The sequence below is a fragment of the Phoca vitulina genome, unplaced genomic scaffold (genome assembly GCF_004348235.1).
Source record: "Phoca vitulina isolate PV1807 unplaced genomic scaffold, GSC_HSeal_1.0 scaffold17, whole genome shotgun sequence".
Taxonomy (NCBI): Eukaryota; Metazoa; Chordata; class Mammalia; order Carnivora; family Phocidae; genus Phoca; species Phoca vitulina.
In genome coordinates this window covers 7,267,113-7,288,407 of record NW_022589720.1, presented here as the reverse complement: position 1 = coordinate 7,288,407, position 21,295 = coordinate 7,267,113, and the positions used below count along the sequence as shown (strand labels likewise).

Below are 21,295 nucleotides of genomic sequence, written 5' to 3'. Positions count from 1 at the left end.
CTCCAAGGGGCCAACTATGGTTAGGCTCCTATAAGCTTCTGGTCACAACGGCCTCATCAACCCATCAATAAAGGACCTTGTTTCACAGGCGTTTCTGTTTAAAGACACCTTATGTAATATATAGTTCATTCATTATCTTTGAACTCACAGACGATGGCACATTTTGGGTTATAAATCAATTTTAGTAGATGGGTGAATTCGCAAAAATGGAATCTGTGAATAATGAGGATTGACTTTTTTTTTTTTCTTTTTCCTTCCGTGAATATCAGTTACCCTAAGAAAGAAGTGATGTCTGGAGTTATTTGACTCTTTTGTACTCTGAGTCTCACAAGTGCAGAGTAGATGTTTAGGCTTGTGGTAAGGAAGCAGGATTTTCTTCCGTGTTTTTGGTGGTTGCACCGAAACTGATGGAAGACGTCACGGCCTCTGAGGCTGCTCTCAGGACGTTTCCTTCTTCCTGGGGATGAATTCGGCCCCTTTTGGAGCTCTCCTGCCTGTCCTGCTTTTGGCATCATTGTATCTGGACCCAGTGCTTCTGCATTAAACTGGAAGAGAACAGTGATTTTGAAGCTTTTGTAATAAACCTACCTTGAATACCCAGCTGGGTGAGGCACAAAGATGGTTAGTTTCCAGTTTAGCACATCACTTCCCATTCTCTTTTTAAGTTTGGTTTGGGAGAGTGTGGTTGGAAAGCTGAAGGAAAGTTGTGTTTGGTCTGCATTTAGAGAATGTGGCCTGGTTTTCCTTTGACGTGGTCATGAAACCTGTTTCCACAACACAGCGCCAGCCTCCATGCCCCGGGAGCTGTGCGGCTCGGGGTTGGAATAATCGGGGGTGGACTGCGTTCTGCTTGCGAGATCGTGTATCGTCAAGGGCTGCGCCCCCCTGGCTGAGATTCAGCAGCTGTTTTTCCCCAAGCTGCTGACTTCTGTTGACAAGCTGGGGCTGGCTTAGGAATTCCTGTGGAGCACCCCGCTCGGGGAAGCCTGTGCTCCTTGACAGGCAGCCATGTGTCAAAGCAAATTGGACTTGGGGAGAAGGGGGCTCCCTCTGGTGATTTCAGTCACAATGAAGATATCTTCTGAGCAGGGACAGTGTCTGGAGGGACTGTCCTCAGGGAGGAAAGCTCACGTCCTTGACACTTCCCCGCCCTTCCTTTCTCTAAGGGTTTGTCATAGCGGAGGGAGCCCCGGCAGGGCCCATGCCGACCTGTAGGGCTGACGAATGGAAAGGAGCTCGTGGAAGAGGTGCTGAAAGGGGCTGAGGGGAAGATTCTGTTGACAGTTCATCATTTGAAGGCTGAGGGCTTAGGTGTAGTGATAAAAACCAGTCAATTATTCGGATTTCCGTCATGATTATTCTTTTCTTCCCCTTTACTGACTGGGTCAGGTAGAAACATGGTCCTTACTTGCTGGTCAGGTGGATACGCCTTGTCTGCGAAGGTGAAATCCTGTCTACCATCCTTGGCCGAGCCACAAGAGATGGTAGGGAAGTTGGCATCTCCCAAGGTTCGCAGCAGAGGGAAGTAAGTCAGCCTGGGCCCTTCCTGACCCGCCCCCTCTCTCATCCTAGGATGGATATAACTGACTTGTGTCATTTTAGCTTCTCTTGAAAGATCCTTGTGCACCCCAGAGTAGGAAAATAGAAGAGACCTAATTTGAAGGGGGGTGAGGAGTGTGTCTCTCTCGAGGAATGACAGGAACACCATGACATTGCATCAAATCGTGGTTTGCTGTCTCATCTTAGGAGTCTTCGAGAAAAGCAGCTATCCCCAAAATTTCATGCCACTTTTCTGATTTATAGCTCTTTTGCAATCTTTGGAAATGGGGCACAGCTTGAAAATTGTCCGTCATTAATGAGTCGCCATGCCCTTTCTTCCCAGGGCAAGCTGAAGCATGAGAAGAAGTAAGTGGCCAACAGGGCAAGACGTTTTGTTCCTTGTTCAATAACAAGTTTTGTCACCTTTCTCCTGCCCCATAATGCCATCAGCTTTCCATTCGAATGAGGGGTGTTGTTTATGGTTTCATTTCCCTGGTGTTGACAGTGAGTGTGCACTGACGAGAAGTCCCTAGTTAGGTGCTAATGTGCGGGGGGACAGACGAGGAGCCTGGCTGAGATGCCGGCTGTCTGCCGGTCCAGGAGAGAGGACGCAGATGAGAAGCCTAATTTGCCAAGAGTGTCTTTAGTGCAACACCTGACTCTGTATCGTTTGGGGGAAAAAAAAATCCCAAAGCAAGGACTTTATTTTCAGCATCATTGTTTCGTCTTCTAGGCTAGAGTTACACAGACTTTACTTAAAGCTCTGGATTCAGTTGTTAGGCTCGTGACCCTCATGGAGTAGAATCGCTTCCATGGGCCTGAAAAGAGGTCATCGGGATTGTGATTATAAACTAACAGAGTCAAGAGACGTAACGTCGAGATTAAAATGCACATTTTGAAGTCAAGCATAAAATGCCCCCAAGAACGTAGTGATTTCTCGGTGCTTCATTATTACCTAAAATGCTTTTAAGTCTTTGATTTGATCTGTTACATCATAATTGCATGTTCATGTCGGCCAGAGCGCGTGCGTGTTTCCTCAGGCCACATGGGAAATTGGAATCGGGACAGTGAAGGAGGGACACTTGAAACGTGTCTTTTCTCTGCAGCTCCCTGGGGGAGCAGGGACCCAGGAGCGAGCGGGGAGAGGCGAGGTGGACAGGCCTAGCCTCAGGTGCTTTGGAGACACTACCTGTGTGAAGGTGCTCGAAAGCCTTGGTTGGAGAGCGAGGACAGAAGCCGGGAAGCAGAACTGTGGATCTCGGTTCGGTCAGCGCCTGCAGAATTGCAGCTTGGTCAGCTGAACATCATTAATTCACAAACTGGAGTCACTGTTACTTAATAATTCTCCCGATACCTGAGAAAAATGGGCTTCCTGAGGGAATTATCAGTATAAGCCTGAGATTCGCAAAGATAATGTTCATATTACGGAGGAAAAGTCTTTTCCTGACTGCTCGCCGTTGGCCACCAGCTTGGCCTTGTTCTCCTGACTTGACTGTTCACGGGAGCTGCCGTCTGTCCGTGGGGACATCTCTGAGCGCGCAGAGAGCTCTTCGGGGTGGAGGGGGCTGTAGAAGGATCCTTGGGTGTGCCCCCTGGCTCAGGAGGCAAGAAGAGGGGAGATAGATACCGGCATGTTTGTGCAGCAGGGTCTGTGATAGATTTGGATTATACAAGAGTACGGACGGGGCCCGGAACCTGCGTGTATAGCATCAGAAAACTTCTTCTGAGGCTTGAAAATCTTCCAAAGAGATGTGAAAAAAGAATTTTATTTTCAGCGAAGGTAGGATCAAGGCAAGCCTCGTGCCTCCAGGCCAGGAAGATGTGATTTTCTCTCCTCCAGACTTTGTCTCCTGCGCGGCCTCCATCCACGCCTCCTACCTGGGCACCTGCTGAGTGCCCGCCGTGCTCTGAACCTGGATGAGGAGCGGGTGGTATCTGGGCTCCGGCCCCGTTTAGCTCCTTGGGTGATTTGGATGGAATGGTGATGTCACATAGGAAGGATGTCTCTAGAAGCTGACTTTAGGTGGTGTGCCTGGTCTGTTAACATTTATTTACACACACCCTTGAAGTGAAAAGGAGACCCTCTCAGATGTCTTTCTTGAACATGCTCATTTACGGAGGCCTGGCCTCGGGGATTCAAAGTGGCATGGGACACAATGACTGCCCTTGACATGGGGAGGCCGACAGATAGGCAGTGGAGGATGATACGAGGTAGCCAGAGGGAGGGCTGAGTGTTCGTTCACAGAAGAGAGGCAGCCGCATCACACGGGGACACCGAGGACACACGCAGATTTCAGAGAGCCAGCGGGAAGGTGTGGGTGATGGCGGTGGACCAATCGGATGTCATCTATAGGGCAAGAAATACAGAGTTCTGGATTCGGATGAACTTCATATGAATCACAAGGAGGGCCGTTAACCGTCCCGGCAGCCTGTACAATCGGAAGAACAAAACAGATCAACACCAGTGGTCAGTTTCATGCTGTTTGCTCAACAGAGGAGGGGTTTGATTTTTTGTTTTGTTTTGTTTTTGTTATTTTTTTAAAAGATTTTATTTATTTATTTGACAGAGAGAGACACAGTGAGAGAGGGAACACAAGTGGGGGAGTGGGAGAGGGAGAAGCAGGCTCCCCGTCGAGCAGGGAGCCCGATGTAAGGCTGGATCCCAGGACCCTGGGACCATGACCTGAGCCGAAGGCAGACGCTTAAGGACTGAGCCACTCAGGCGCCCCGGGGTTTGTTTTCTTGATGCTTCATGAAGAAGAAACATAAACCCAACCCTGCTGTTGAGGGCAGGGCAAATACTCCCAGGCATGGTCCTTCCCACGTCACCTGTGTTGACATATTTGCTTGCGGAGCTTGTCAGTGGAAAATGAAATATCATTTCGTAGAATGTGGTCTGCATTTCCAACTGGTCCTGTTTGCCTTCCAGTTGCTTCAATGGATTGGGCTTTTACTGAATGAAGTGGTTAGGGATTAACTGTGGCTCCTTTTGTAATCAGTAAGCTCAGAAACTTCCCGAGATGATTCAGCACGGCTCTCCCAGGTTCGGTCCTTGAGTATGTCCCCTCAGCAAGGATGGGGACACGGATCAGGCAAATGGGGCACGGTTAACTCAGCCTCCTGGGTTGAAAATTTTAAGGGCGTGTTTGCACACAAAATGAAAGAAGCGTCTGGACTCCTACAAAGAAGCAGCAGGCCTGCAACAGGACACTCCCGGCCTCCTGGTTGCATTTTGTGAGTCTGATTTGATCAGATTGTCTCCTTGATGGAGCTGCAGGATGGGCAAGAGCGCTTCATCGCTAATCTGAGGCAGCGGACACAGTTGTTCTTAAACATTAGGGAAGCTGCGCTGGTTTTTCATGGGGAGGAAGTTTCAGTACTGTTCGTCCTGAAATGGACAACATGACTCATTGCCAAATGTAAAAAAATAAAATCTTTTTTACTCCCCCACGTGTGTAAACACAGCCGTGTTTATAGGAAGGTAAGACACCATCTGGTTCACTGTGTAGTAGCCTAGTTCTTATTTTTATCACTAATTTATATTGAGAGGATGACAAATAGAACAGAATTAGGTTTTTGGTTATATAACACACCCAAGGATTCTTATAGTGTTAAGCCTTCTGTTTGTCTCAAAAACATGATAGGGGTCCTTACGTGGGATGAGTCCCCATCCTTGAGCACCTTGACTGAAGCAATATGAGCTGCCTCTTCCTTCTGCGGCCCTTGGTGCCCGCCTTTGACACTGGAAGACCCACCAGGTAGTTGGGACTAATTTCAGCTGGATTTAAAAGTCTTTTTTCCTTCATGTCTTCAGAGAGACTTCAGAGTACTCTCTGGGCTTAAACCAGAAAACAACACCATAGTTTGCTTTCCAAGTCAAAGCAAAATTTGCCTGGCCCAGATCACCCTATCCCATGTAAAGCACCAACTCTGGGCTCGAGGTACATAAAATAGATCAAGCCACTGAAGACCCAGGACTGACATAGACCAGCGTGCATGTTGGATTGGCTTGCATGGGTCTGTACTCAGCTATCACCCTTACTGAGTTGAAGGAGAACATCTTTTCATTTCTCTGAGTTGGAGACAGAGCCTCTTTTATGGCTAGCAACTTCTAAAACCTGCTATCTGTTATTTTTTTATTTTTATTTTTATTTTTAGGAAAATATTTTTCTGAGTGATTGAACCCACTGCCATTTTGCTAACAGTTCTTTGTGAGTCCCATGGTCAGCCCTCTTTGCAGGGATAAGCAGTCCTCTTTTCTCCACGCTCTTGCAGCAGACCTTTGTCTGCCTCAGTTCAGCTTTGTTCTGGGAAGGTTCTGGTGCCACTTGCAGACTTGATCTGTGGCAGACATTTCCCTCTTCTTAATGGAATGACCGAAGTACTGATCTACGAACCCAAGCCCTTCCTGTCTGCTTTCATAGAAGTTAAGTAACACAAGTAATTCAATAATTTTTTTAAAGTTCAATTTTGATCTTAGAATTACATCTTGAATTGAGATTTAGAATTGAATCTTGGCTGTCTTTTGTGTGGGCAAGCTTCTGCTTACAGGGTAGGTCTTATTGGTTGCATTGTTCTGAATTAGTAGGAATTGAGAGACCACATTTTACAAAAAGCCTCAGACGCCCTTCTCTTTCGGAGTGGTGAGATTTTTAGTCTACAAAGGATGGATCAATTTAGCTGTCAAAATGAAAGCTGAGAGGCCAATTGCCCATGCAAATTAACCACTTGTGTAAGCCCTTCAGAATCGCCTGCGTGAAAATCGAGCCTGCCCTTTGAAAATTTGGCCCATGGTGGCAGAAATAAAGTAGTCACCCTTCAGAGATGGTGATGTCCTTAGAGAGCCGATTTTAGAAATTGCTCATTTTTTAAGCAACTGAGCAGTTGCTTAGTTTTTAGCAACTTGTTTGCTTTAATAAAGAAGCCGTTTTTGCCCCTCTCTTTTTCCTCCTTCTGTTCCCATGTGTCTCGGCGGCTCAGAACACATCTCATTGTCTGATGTGGGAATTAAGGGATGCGAGGTGTTTCGCTCCAGCTTTATTCCAGTCGCTCAGGCGAGGTATTCATTCCAGGGTCAGCAGCTCCTACCAGCTTTCAGCGCTTGGCAAAGGATGACTCTGCACGAAGACTAAATGGAAAACAATTGGGTTGCTTTCTTCCCAAATGTTGTTAGAATCAGTCAACACTTGGAGAAATGAAATCCCGGTTTCCACCTTCCATTTTCTGTAGGCTTCCACTGTGTTTAATATTGCCAAACCAGCAGGTTTCACAGTAACCGCCACCTGTCTGAAGGAGGGAGTGGTCTCGGCGGATCTGGGTGTGAGAGCTCCAAGTGCAAGTGCGTTTCTCTGTCTTTGGCTTCAGCTTTCGGAAGTGCCTGCTCTTCTGTTCAGAGAGGTAGCATTTGCCTCTGCTGGTCTTACAGCCAGGTGATTGCATCATTAAGTGACCGAAATGTGAGGCCCTGTGTCCCCATGTGAGGACACACTGTCCACGAAGCCACAGCCATCCCTGGGGCCGGTCTCTGGGTGTTCCTGCTTTGGCCTCAGGACAGCCAGGGATTTGAAGAAGGGAAATTGTGACATCTGGGACTTGTCTTTTGAAAATGCACTTGCGATGACTCTCAGAGAGATTCTTTATTAACCGGTATTGATCCATACGTGGCATTATTTGTACGGAAAATGATTAGCTGGTGACTAAAGAGATCGTGTCTGATTTGGGGAAAGCTCTTCCAAAGGGTGAATTCCTTGAGCCCCTAGCCCTTCCGCGCCACGCTGGCTTTCTGCTTGTCATTCTTCCACACATCCTGTGCTCAGGTGTGATGCAGAAGAATGTCTGATTGGCCATGTATGTATACTGATGAAGAAAGGAAGGCAAACCATTTCCTTTTTGGGTGTGGTGAGACTGTATGGTTAGCAACTCGCAAGCCCGGATTGAAGTGTTTTTTTTTTTTTTCTCCTCCCTGTACATTTGTCGTGTCGCACATGTTTGTGTAAGGCCTCTAGCTTTCGAAAGCCCCAGTGGTTTGCCGTGATGCCGTGCTTACGGGGACACTCCTCACTTTGGGCTCTTTGCAATGGCAGAATTTGGTTGGGGAGCAGCACAGTTACCTACGGGTGATGGGACACCTTTCACAAAAGGGAAAGGTCCTGAGTTGGGACACCTTCTCGTGCTGCTCTCAGCATTTCCAAACGTCCCGTCCAACAGTGTTCCAAGTTGAGGTGGCGGCGATATTGACCCGAACAGCAGACCTGTCTTTCAAAAAAGAAAGGAAGGGCGCCTGGGTGGCTCAGTCGTTAAGCGTCTGCCTTCGGCTCAGGTCATGATCCCAGGTCCCTGCCCAGCAGGAAGCCGTCGTCTCCCTCTCCCAATCCCCCTGCTTGTGTTCCCTCTCTCGCTGTGTCTCTCTCTGTCAAATAAATAAATAAAATCTTTAAAAAAAAATAAAATAAAAAAAGAAAGGAAAAACAAGGCCCTAACTTGTAACCTTTGAGTCCTGAGCCTGTCTTGAATGGAAAGCAGTGAGCAGTCCTATATTTGGGGAGATCGGGATGAAGCTGCTCCCCCAGCCAGCCTCTGGTGCCAGCCGGCTTCAGCCTGGAGCCCAGGGACAGGGCTGCTCCTCAGACGCACCTGGGATGAGCCGAGGGACAGGCCACCACCGTCACCACAGACCTTCATCACCTCATGCTTTCTGTGCATTTGCTTTCGATCTTCACGCGGTTTTCCTAGATGCTGGAAGTTCTGCTCAGGATTGTGGGTGCAGCTGGGAGCAGGGGTTCTGCCCTCGTCCGTGTTGCTAGGGGCCCAGGCTGCCTGCGGCGGTTTATGTCCTTAGAACTCTGCACCTCGTCAGAGCACCCAGGTATCTGCCTGCTGCTTCCTGGGTGCTTGTTGCCATGTGCCCGTCTCCTCCCCGCCTCGTCCTGCCCCCGTCCCTGTCCCGCTCTCCTCTCTGCCACACTTGCCTCCTCAGTTCCTCTTTCTCTGTTCTTGCTGCAGGGACGTCCTTTTCTTTACTTTTAAAAAATTGTTTATTTGAGAGAGAGAGTGAGCGCAAGTGGGGGGGGGAGAGGCGGAGAGGGACAGGGAGAAGCAGACTCCCCGCTGAACTGGGAGCCCGATGTGGGACTCGATCCCAGGACCCTGGGATCATGACCTGAGCCAAAGGCAGACCTTAACCGACTGAGCCACCCAGGACCCTCTCCTTTTCTTTTCTGAATGGCTGGGGGTTTCCGGCGCTGCCCCTGCCCCACAGGAGCCTGCCTTCCCTTCCAGCAGCATCTTTCTTCACCCTGAATGCCCACTGTTGATTTCTCCAAGCACCGTCCCATGGGGCACACGTATGTGAAGCGGACGACGGAGATTGTCCGAGGTGACTTCATGCAGGAAGAGCAAAGTTAGGGATAGTCTCGGAAAGGGGCACTGTGTGTACAGAGAATCGTCTGATTTGTCTTCAGCCCCCATCCACCTCTGCCTGGGGATTCTCTGGATTGTTCTTCCCAACCAAACCAGTGGCCTTGGACTTTTGAGCCAACAACAATAATATCACTTCCTTAATTCGTATTTTATTTTCTTTTTAAAGATTTTATTTATTTATTTGACAGAGAGCACAAGCAGGGAGAGTGGCAGGCAGAGGCAGAGGGAGAAGCAGACTTCCCGCAGAGCAGGGAGCCTGACGTGGGACTCAGTCCCAGGACCCCGGGATCATGACCTGAGCTGAAGGCAGACGCTTAGCTGACTGAGCCGCTCAGGCACCCTCATTTGTACTTTAATTCACAGTGAGAAAGTTCGGATTCTCATGGATTACATTACTGCCTTATATGCAGGGACATTCATTCATCATTGAGTCCACACTCAGCTTCTAGACTCTTTCTGTATAAGTAATAGTTTGTAGAAATGGGCTGTTGATTTATAGCTGTGTGGTTTTTTCCGTGTGTTTTTGTTTTTGTCTTTAGTATTTTCAAATCTCAGTTCTCAGTGAGAGTTCTCAGTGGCAACTGCTCCTGACCTCTGGCTTCTCCCCTTCTTGTCTGTCCGTCTGCAGAGCCGCCATATTGATTGTCCTAAACACCACTCTCGTTCTGGTACTTCACTGAGCCTTCAATGACCCCCTTCCTGTGGATGAAATCTCATCTTTTTCTCATGATAGCATTCCCTAATCGGCTGCTTTTCTAGTCTAGGAGTTCTGTGGAGTGGCTCCTTTGAGCCTTCCCCCCAACTGGCCATGCTGGGCAGAGGCCTGCCACTCTTAATGATGCCCCTTCCTGCTCCTCAGCCTTGGGTTCCCATTTGGAATCCACTCTCCCGATTGCTTTCTTGTTTTCCTCCACAAATTTGAGTAAAGGACAGCTTTCTGTCCGGGGTCCTAACAGCCCCTCTAGTCCTGCCTTTCCATCTTAGATGAGTTACTTTGTTCAGTCTCCTATCTGCTGGCCCCAGAGTTGGGGTTTCCTCAACAGGTAGATGGTGAGGGCTGGTGCTGTCTCCCCCATGACACCCTGTTGGCAGTTTCTGTGTGCGTTTTCAATGGCTTTCCTCTTCCTTTTTCGTTTACTGATGAATTCATGAACTCCTTCCCTCTGAGTTTCTTTTTTATTTTTTTAAAAATATTTATTTGAGAGAGAGCGAGAGAGGGAGGGAGAGAGAGAGAGAGAGCGGAGGGGGAAAGGCAGAGGGAGAGGGAGAAGCAGACTCCCAGCTGAGCAGGGAGCCTGATGCGGGGCTCAATCCCAGGACCCTGGGATCATGACCTGAGCCGAAGGCAGTCGCTTAACCAACTGAGCCGCCCAGGTGCCCCTGGTTCTTGCTTTGTTTTCTGACCACCTACCAGGCGTGGCCATGGGGCCGTGTGGCAGTTAATTAACTAATTGACTGAATACAAGATGTCTCTTAGTTGAGCCCCATGACCACTGGTAAAGTTCTTGCAAGCTAGGAAACCCTGGTCCAACAGTTTATAGGTTTTCTGAGCCTGTACCTGGTGGGGTTTCTTTCCATGACTCCATTAAACATCTGTATGATGCCAGGTGGTCTCATCCATTTTCATTTTATTTCTTGTGATTTTACTGTGGTACAGTTTCTATATTGAGCTTTTAAGACTGGCCTGAAATTTTAATTTCTCTCATGTATCTGTAGGAGAAAGGCCACCGCTCAGCTGACCTTTGGTTTCTAGAAGAATGTTTAAATCTACATTTTTCCTCATTCTGAGTAGGTCGGGCTGGGGAGGTTGCATATTTTAGCAGAAAGCCATGTGCTGATGGGCACTTAGTAAGTTATAATTGATGTTTAAATTTTATTTATGCATTTCAATTAAGAGACTGTTTTAAGAGCCTGTGAAGGTGACTACAGGGTGCAACTTCTAGGGAAGGTTTACTGCAGAAACAGCTGGGCACATGCGTCTGCAGGGGCAGTGTTTTCTGGAGTGAGGCTCTCAGTGAGAATTCTGATGCCAAGGACTTAGGACGTTATTTCTACCAAAGTGGCTGCTAAGCTAAAAGAAAAGAATAAGGATAATATGGAATTGAGTCAAATGGGGACATTTTTGTTTTAATAAAACATAAACCGTTTCTTATTTAATGGGTAGTTAAATATCCATTTTAAAATATTCGGACCTCCAGCCTGAGGCAACCCTCTGGGGCTTTGTAGTTTCTTTGCCTTTTGACTTTCTTCTTAGTTTTCTGGAAAATATGTCAGTGATTTATGGTTTATACATCAGGTAATCTATGACCTTACTGGGGAGGAGGGGAGCGCTCAGCCCTCACACCCGAAGGGGCCTTTGTCTGTGACTTTCACTGAGCTCTTATACAAGGTCACTGCCTTGTTGCCTTGGCTTCTACTCCTGAGCCTACACTGCTTGGCACATGTGGGTGTCGTGTTGAGTGTGGTGTATTCCGTTAGAGGGTGGAACGCCATCCTCTTAAATGGTTGACCTTGCAGAGTAGAAGGTCCCAATGCTGTTCGCTTGGCCATCAGGCACCAAGGTGGTAAAATGTCTTTTTCAACATTGATGTAAACACAGACAGAGTAAGAACCTTTCAGGGTGTATTCCCCTGAATCCTGCTGCAGGAAGGGGTTTCTGGTTTAAGCTTCGGATTCTGAAGGGAGCTGTGTTGTCCACCAAACCATGTAAACTCTGTGTTGGGCATTCTGCCATTGGAGTGTTGCCTTCTCACAAGGAGGGGGCTTGATTTTGAAGTCAGAAAGTTGGATCTGGAGCATGCGCTCCATGCTGTGGGTTGTCCTTGCCTGGATTGTGCCGGGATGTCTTCTTCCTGAACTATTTATCTGGTTGAGTCAATGATTCTGAATTCTTAACAGTGTCCTTTTTGGCCTCTGAGCCTTTTGGCATTTAAGAGGATGGCCATGCTCTGCAGGCATGACTCTTGGATGTCCTAGCTGGGGGACCACATCTGCTAATTTATGACCACACTGGGGGAGGATAGGAGGGCTCAGCCTCCAGGTCTAATTATCAGCCCTGTTTTAAATTTAATTCTGACACATGCGAGGCTGTAGAAATTGCCAGGTATTCCTGGCAGTAATGAGTGGGTCTGTCCAATGCTGACACTTAAATTTTAACTACGAAATAAACAAATGCAAAGGAATTTTAGTGCTAATTTTAAAACAGATTGTAGGACTCAAGAGAGGATGCTGGTGTATTCAAACATGCCGTTTTATAAAGAAGTTCCAGCTAGCATGTTTGTTGCCACACCCAAATGAGATATTATTGGTGGTGTGAGAAAGGAATTGGCCGCTCCTAGGAATTTTTCCCGGGCTGAGTATGCCTTCTTACCTTGGGGAGAGCTCCCTTACTCCTCTTTTGGCCTCAAGGATTTGCATCTGCACCTCCTCCTGTCCAAAGGATGATGTCACGGGCTTTCAAAGACTCAGCTGGGACCACATTGGGCTTGGCGATGCTTTAGTGTGTGTGCACACCTGGGCTGAGCAAGCCTTGCTGGGCAATTCTGAATGTGTTGCTTTGGATTGCCCCCTTGCTTCCCATGAACTAACCCAAGGCACCTCATGGAGGCAGGGAGCCTCATGGAGAGACGTGTCACTTAGCCACTGACTGCCCTCTGGCCTCTGAACCTCAGGACTTCCAAACGGCTGATTTCGACAGATGTAAAATTTTGCAAACTTCCAGATGCTGTAATTCAGTTTATTTTCTGCAGGCAGATGGCCTCTAGATAATGACTGAAGTAGACAGTGTGGGAATAGCCAGAATATTCCAGAATGTTCCGGGAAGTTCTTCTTCCCTTTTTCTCATCATCATTCTAGCTGCTACCCAAGTGTATGTGTCAGGATAGGCAACATCGGTGTGTTCCAGGCTTTATTGGAAGCCAGAAGCTGCAGAGCACGTGGGGTAGAAAGAAACTATGTGAACTAGGACAACAGAACACGCGTGAGCCCTAAAAGGGCAGGATTTGAAGTAACAGGCGTCCCTCACTACTAATGGACTTGTTTCTTTATGAATCAGAAAGGAAAAGTAATCCATTTCTTCCGTTTCTGGCATACATCATTCTACCGAGGCTGGTGCCTTGTGGTAGTCTTTCTGTCACATTAGAGTATCAAGTTTTCAGGATTTTTATGTTAAACTGAAGAGATTGCGGGGCGATTAGATGAGATTATTTTAGTGAAGTGAATGCTTTTATGGTTTACAGTTCTTTTCCTAATAAAGTCTCAACATTGTGCCCCAAATTAATGTGTAAATAAAAATACAAACTCATATTTTTTGGTATAGTTTATTCTATACCTTCTGCCTTTACTTCTTATTTTTCAAACGCATTACTTAAGGTACAATATATACCCCAAAACAGGATGAATGAGCCATCATAAAATGGGTAAATTCACACAACCAATCTGAATTTGATGTTCAAAATGCTTAAAGTAATTCAAATGGCTTTGAAATGATGGTCCTTTTGGTTGTTTCATGAGATTTGTTTGCATACGTTAACAGCATCTGAATTTTTCTTTTTCTTTTCCTGAAGAAGAAAACCCATTGGTGCATGGGCTGTCTTGTTGTGATTTCCAAGCTGTCCTGGGTCTCTTTGCTCCAAGTTTTACACTGCTAAAACAGCTTGCTGGTTGTGCTGGGCCTTAATGGAAGCTTCTAGAATCGATAAGCAATGACCACAGCCTCCTTTAAAATGGATTCATAGGATCTGTTTTTTTCTTTTCTTTTTTGAAGTGCCGGCGTGTGAGTTGGGCTTGAGCGCCCAGGTGCTGTGGATCCTCAGTGTGATACATGATCCAGGAAACGTTCCCACCTTTCCCTCCTTGGTAAGTCAGACACCTCAATGGGAAATGAAGAAACCAACAGTTCTGTAGATTGAGACACTGTGATAGCTTATGAGTAACACTTATCTCTGCTGTTAAAAATGGCAGTGAATGAGCAAGCTTTCAGAAAGGAACGGAGCCACAGGGAGGTGAGGTAATCTGCTCACTATTTCCCAAGTAGTCAGAGGCAGAACTGGGATTTGAACCCCTGTTCTTAACCCTAACATAATACTACTTCATAGCGCGAGGAATGCTTTCTGAGAATAAGGCAGGCACGCTTTTTAATTTTTTCCCTTACTGGAAAAAATTCCCTTAAAGAGAAGCTCACAATGAATATTAAGAAATTAGTTTTTCAGGGCGCCTGGGTGGCTCAGTTGGTTAAGCGACTGCCTTCGGCTCAGGTCATGATCCTGGAGTCCCTGGATCGAGTCCCGCATCAGGCTTCCTGCTCGGCGGGAAGCCTGCTTCTCCCTCTCCCACTCCCCGTTTGTGTTCCCTCTCTCGCTGCGTCTTTCTCTGTCAAATAAATAAATAAAATCTTTAAAAAAAAAAAAAAAAAAAAAAAAAAGAAATTAGTTTTTCAAACAGCAAGCTAAATCAGGAGATGGAAAACTTTTTCTGAAAAGGGTGAGGTAGTCAGTATTTTAGGATTTGCTGGCCATATCCTCTTTGTAGCACTAAAACAGCCACAGACGGTAGGTAAATGAGCAAACGTGGCTGTGTTCCAGTAACACTTTATTTACGAAGACCAGGCAAGCTGAGCTGGATTTGGCCCACAGGCTGTGTAGTTTACTGAGCCCTGATCTACGTACAGCACTCAAAGATCTCACTGTGTGGAGAATGAGTGTGTTTTAGTGGCCAGTAGGTATGAGTCCTTTCACAAAATTTGGCTTGGATGCTCAGGATTTAATCATAAGTGACTTTTAATGAAGTCTACTGTAATTGCGAAAACCTACTCTTTAGAGTTAAGTGCATCTTGTGTCCGATGCTTGACATAAGTCTGCAGGCCCCAAGTGTAGGGCGTAAGGCAGGGACCTAGACTGCAGCTTTGCTCAAAGTAGGCTTGATACACATTGTTCTTTGAGTGATTTTTTTAGTCTAGAATGTACAGCTCTTTTATGAAGTAAGTTCAGATAGCATTTCCTCTTTTGGTCTCTGTATAGTTTCTAAATGTGACATTTTTATTCTGTACCCTTAAACATACTATTGCTTATACTTATTAGGGCAAACATGCAATTATTTTGGGCTGTCTGATAATTGTGTTGCTCGAAAGTGTTCTGGTATCAAATCTTCCTCTTTTATTATGAGCAAAACCAGATGTTTATAAGAGTCAAGTTTGAACAAGGCTGATGTATGTAAATCATGGGATAACATGGTGATTTCCTTTGCCACATACATCAAAGGAGGTGGTTCTGTGTTTTTTGTACTTAACTTCTTCTTACAGAAGGATACTTCTGACACCTGAAGGTCTATCTGACTATTGTACTGGTTATCATCTAAAAAGATGGGTGAAGGGGGGCCTCCTGGAGGTTCATTCATTAGGTCAGAATAGCTGCAGTTGACTTACTATTTTAAAGCCAAGCATTTTCAATAAGATTGCCAATTGGCTTTGCATAAGTGTTGTAGATATTTATGCTTCACTAGTAATATGTTAGAAGGTCTCTTTTGGTAAAACCTCACTATCATGGAGCATCATTAGTTTTTTTTTTTTTTTTGTCCCTTCATTTTGGTTATGTTATTTGGTTGATTTTGTTAAATTATGTGATAATTTTTTTTTAAGAGGGAGAGAGCACATGTGAACATGGGGGAGGGGTAGAGGGAGAGAATTTTAAACAGGCTCCATGTTCAGCATGGAGTCCAACTCGGGGCCCCCAACCCACAACCCCAAGATCATGACCTGAGCTGAAATCGAGAGTCAGGCACTCAACAAACTGAGCCACCCAGGTGCCCCTTAATTATGTGATAATTAACCATTACTTTGAGAAAGGGGGGAGAGAGAGAGGGAACATACATGTGTAAGAGAATTGTCTTTATTTTATACTTATTTAGCTATTGAGATTCAGCACATTTCTTAACGGATTTTAACAGAATTTTTTTTTAACAATATTAACTCTTCGTTGTTAATATTTCCCCACTTCATTTGCTTGTTGATTTTACCCTTTTTTTTTCTTAAGATTTTATTTATTTATTTGAGAGAGAGAATGAGAGAGAGAGAGCATGAGAGAGGGGAGGGTGAAAGGGAAAAGCAGAGTCCCCAATGAGCAGGGAGCCAGATGCAGGACTCCATTCTGGGACTCCAGGATCATGACCTGAGTCGAAGGCAGTCGCTTAACCAACTGAGCTACCCAGGTGCCCTTGACTTTATCCTTTTAAATTTAAAGAAGTTTATTACAGTGTTGCCAAATTTTTTTTTTTTTCATAATGAAATCGGTGCTTAGGAATTTAATACAGATTTTCCTTTACTTTCTTCTGATATTATTACAAATATTCATCTTTGGAATTCAGAGAACAGCTCAGTTATTTAAAAATAGATCCTGTTCTTTGTAATTTGTCTCATAGTTATAGTCTGCCTTTCTTTTTCCTCACTGACAAAAATCTACCTCCAAATTTACTCTAATGAGGATGTTCAGACAATTAAGATATTTGTATGAATGAGAGATCTCAGCTGCACATTGCTTCATCCTACAAATAGAAATGTAGTTTATGGCCAGACAACTGAAATTATTTCATTCTTTCATTAATCCCCTTAGGATAAGGTTAAGTTTCGCATTTTGAGATGTTCTACAGCTTTAACCTATATTTTTAACAACTGTGTGTCAGTGCTTTTTATATAATAGAACTTAACCCATTATGCTATGTATGATTAAGTCATTATCACAGTGCTAATCTCATGTTTGTACCGCACTTCTGGTGTTTGCATTCAGTGTTATGTGGTGTGACTGCAAGACAGAGACTGTACTGGTGGAATCACGTATGTATTGGTTGGTGTCCTCACTTGTTGAGTTTAGCGCACTCACTTAAAATATTAATTATGAGTTATCATGTCCCTGCAACAATGGTTTCCTAGCTTATACATTCCAGAAGAGAGAGAATTGACTAGATTTCTCTTTTCGAGATGGAGATTAACCTGGCTTTGAACAGATCTAACCACAACTCAGGTCTCTAGCTTTACTTTTCTTGGTTTTCTAGATTTCTTGGCTGTAAAATCAGGAAAGTGAAAGAACATCAGTTGAGAGTGGGAAGAGGCAATGAGACACTTGATTGGGTTTGTGGAGACAAAAAGACTAAATAGGAAAACAAAGATGCTTACTGAGTTGCGCTCAGGGCTTCAGTTGGTGCTGCTGTGCTGATTGGAATTTTATTTCGTGATATTTTTGGTGCATTTCTATGTATATTACTGACACAGATGCATCACTTGCTTAAACATGCTGAGTGGTGGTATTTTGGGATAAAGATTTAGCCTGTCATTCTTAATAATGTCAGAAGTACTAAAGCTGTGGACTCAACTCCCTATTATTCCTGTCCTGTTGCCTCGTCAGCCTGATGGAAAATCTCTAGGAGGCGATTTGGAGAGGCTCGTGCAGGTCTGATTTGCCTGGTCACATGTACTTCACTCCTCGTTTCCCAAGTTCACTGACAGGACAATTATATGCCTCCACTATCTATGTTAGAATGCATCGGATTTCCCATTATGGAGCTGGGGAAACCTTGCTGTCTCTCCTATATGGGATTTTGGCCCTTTTCCTCATTTGTTTAGGTGAGTGTCTGCGAAGTATGTTTTGTTCTGTCTTTATGACCACTATAACTATTTGTGAATCACAGATGTATGGTCAAGTTCAGAATCCATTTTCTTTCCTTCGCTTCGTGTTTGAGTCAGGCTGGTGATGGCGTCTTCTCACACACCCATTAGAGGGGCAGATGTGTGTGGGGTTAATTGCTTGGATTTGAAGATTTACATGTGCTTGTAAGGATATTACCCCCTTGATGAAACTGTGCGTAAGATCTTTTTTGGCAGAACTTTCCTAAGGGCATAAAAAATGAGCCTGTGTTTGGATTTTTGAATTTCATGGGATGTGGGGTTTTCCTGCGCTGTGGCCTCCAGGTCAGAGTATTGGAGAGGCTTCTGTAGCTTCAGGGCTGCAACCTAATCAGTTCATGTCTTATCCACTGGAGCTCTTCATGTGGTTTTCATGTGTGTTTGTGTCTCTTTTAGCCTTCCAGGCCACAAAGGGATCAGAGTCATTTTGCTTCATTCGCTTTTGCTTACAGCTTGGACAGTAACCATTATTGGTTAAACCGAAGCAGAAAAATCAAAGGTTGGAAAGATGGTTAGGAGATTCTGGGAAGTAAATACCACCATATTTTCATATAAGGGTATCTAAGAATAGTGAATAGATTTTATGTTTCCAGCATTCAGAAATAAGTTGGGTATATCTAAGTTTTTACCAAGCTCAGATTATTTTTTTGGGTGGGTGGTGACTGCCTTGCTCAGAGGCCATGTGCCTTTTGAGAACTGTGCCTCCTCCTCCCATAGGAAGCCACCTCCCTGCCACAGGGATGGGTGGAAGGTGAAGCACCTTCTCAAGCTGGCCAATCACGTATCCCACCTAGTGGCCACCCAGACTTAGTCTAGTTGAGGCCATGCCTCCAGCTTGGGCACCAATACCCCCATTCCTTCTCTCCTACTCGAAGATAGTACTTAAATTGTTCTTCCCTCTCTTTCCAGTGTCATCAGTTTTCATTTTCCCCTTTCTGCTGGATCTTTCCAACAGGAATGCAAATATCTACTGTCTTAAAAAAAATGACCCGTTGATTTTCATTTCCCCTCCAGCTACAACCCACACCTCTCTCTCTCTCTTTTTTTTTAATGGAAAAACTCCTTAAAAGCACTCGCTTATATTTCTTGTCCCCAATTCCTGTTGTTTGCATTTCCTCTTGAACTCACTTTGACCACCAGTCTTCCATCAGTACTGCCTCTTCAGGTCACCAGTTAGAGTCATGCTGCTGAACCGGGGGGTCAAGGCTGTGTCAGCATCGCACTTGGCAGTCAGTCGGTAGGTCAGTCAGTCAGCTTTCCTATGCTCATCCCTCCCTCTTCTTGGAAGCACTTTCTTCATCTGGTTTCAGGGCACATTTCCCTGGTGTGATTCCTAAACATCTCTGGCCATTTCCTCTTAACCTCAGCTGCTCATCCCCTTGCCCACTGGAGTCCGTGAACATTCAGTGCCTTGACCTTGCCTCTTTGCCCACCAGCCCCACCATTTGCATACTTTCTGCCCTCCCTGCACTGTAAGCTCCATAAGGGCAGAGAGTTTTGCCTATTTGCTCTATCCCTCCAGGCATAGAGAAGAGCCCAAGAAGTAAAAAGCTGTCAATAATTATTTGTTGAATGGATGGATTTATAGAGGTATGGATGGATGGGTGGGTGAGTGGATGGATGGATGGAAGGAAGGATGGATAGATAGATCTTTCGGGATTTTCCAAACTGGGTGAGAAAAACCCTATTTCTAATTTGGGCTCAGGGCTGGAAGTCTATGAGCTTGTCTGCATGAGGAAGAATGGGATTATTCCCCCTCTTCTTCCAACTACAGTTGGTGTGTTCTGTATAATTTAAGCCCATACTGTCCGGCGGGTGGATATTTGCTAGTTCATTTCTCAGTTCACATGTCACCTCTCTGGACCTTTCTTTTCCCTCTCCATGACCAGATGAATGAAGTTGCACTTCCTCTGTGTCCCCGCACCCCTGTGCATGTCCCTACAATGGCAACTTAAAGTTGGATTCATTGTAGTATTTGTGGTGTACAAGAAGTCTTCTCTGTTCACACTGCGAAGCGCTTGGCTTGACTGCCTTTCTCGTCCCAGGGCTTAATGCTGTGGCACACGGTAAGCACTCATTAAGTATGTGTTATTTAATGAAGTGATTTAGACTGAAATTTTGTAAAACATAACGTACTCTAATGGTCCTTAAGAGTGCAATAAAAATGTGCCTTGCTAGCCTTCTGATTGTGCTACATTTAAGATGTTTATTTCATGATTTTACAATAATTAAATAATTAGATTTGCTGAAGCCTTTATAACCTCTCCCCAAACTGTCCACCTGAGGCCTGAATAACCCAGTCTGCTGCCTTCTGAGTAGTCTTTGCCATCTTCAAGTATAAGTGAACATTCTTCATAGTGTATCTGAGAGAGGAAAGAGTGTGCAGTCCCTCCGAAGTCTCTTTCTCCCTAATGGTTTTCTATAATATGTGAAGATGGCTGAAAAGGAAGGGGACAGTAGATAAATAGCACATGGACAGAGACCAGTGGCCCTGCCCCCTGCATGGTAGGATCCAATGTCAGTTCCTTCCTGGCATTTACATTTCTTAAATTCAGTATTTGGACCTCCTGTCAGTGTCACAGAGAATTTCATCAGTATCATCTTCAAGGAGTAGATATTCTCAAACATAAAAATAGCACAGCACAGCAAGACTGTCAGGTCATGAAGCTGAGCCAGGCTCAGAACCCTGAAGTCCAATTTCCTGTAAATTAGTTATTGAAATGTACATGTTCAAAAAACAACAGTGATGTGTCTTTATGGAGTCCCTGCCATACTGGGAGCGCGAATCTGTCAGTTGAATGTGTATATATATTTATAGATCGATAGATGTAGATAAAGCCATAAATATAGATAGATGTAGGTAGATAGACATAGAGGTGTAGATATAGATGGGTGTAGATAAAGACAGACACAGATATCTAGATGTAGATACTGATACATGGAGATACACATGTAGATTATAGGTATATAGGTTTATAGATACAGATACAGACACTGAATGGAGCGCTGGGTGTTATACGCAGACAATGAATCACGGATCGCTACATCAAAAACTAATGATGTAATGTATGGTGATGAACATAACATAATAAAATAAAATTAAAAAAAAAAAAACAACTCATGAAGGCCACTAAGTCAGGATTGTGGTCAATGAAAGAAATGTGCTAAAACCCAGCATGGTGGCTTAGCTTTGAATTTTTGGTAAAGTAATTAAGGGCTGCTAACGTGTACACCAAATAGAGGAAAACCACAGCTATGCAGCACCTTTTAAATAAGTCATCTTTCATGAGCTCGGGGCTACGAGCACATGTGAGTGTGTGGGTGCGTACACACACGCACGCACACATGCACGCGCACACACACATGCACGCACACGCACACACAAACACACACACACGCACGCACACAAACACGCACAAACATGCACACACACACGCACGCGCACACACATGCACGCACATGCACAAACGCGCACGCACGCACAAACACGCACACGCACATACGCACACACGCACGCACACATACACATGCACACACGTTGTGCATCAGAGAGTGTGGACAGTTGCCCACTTTTTTATCAGCCATTGCAGAACGTGGAACTGTGTCACGCTGCCATTGTGCACCCAGGTGGGAGCATGAGATAGGAGGCCTCCGCAGGGCACGCAC

The 21,295-nt window shown here is 45.2% G+C and overlaps 1 protein-coding gene across 2 annotated transcripts in view; it reads left to right on the top strand.

Annotated features, from left to right (window-relative positions):
- Window positions 1-21,295, top strand: part of SEMA5A (semaphorin 5A) — a 463,746-nt gene that overhangs the window by 91,843 nt on the left and 350,608 nt on the right. For both annotated transcript variants that reach the window (XM_032415338.1, XM_032415337.1), the window contains exon 2: window positions 13,724-13,815. The gene's annotated coding sequence lies outside the window, so the exon portion shown is untranslated. The remainder of the gene's footprint in view (window positions 1-13,723; window positions 13,816-21,295) is intronic.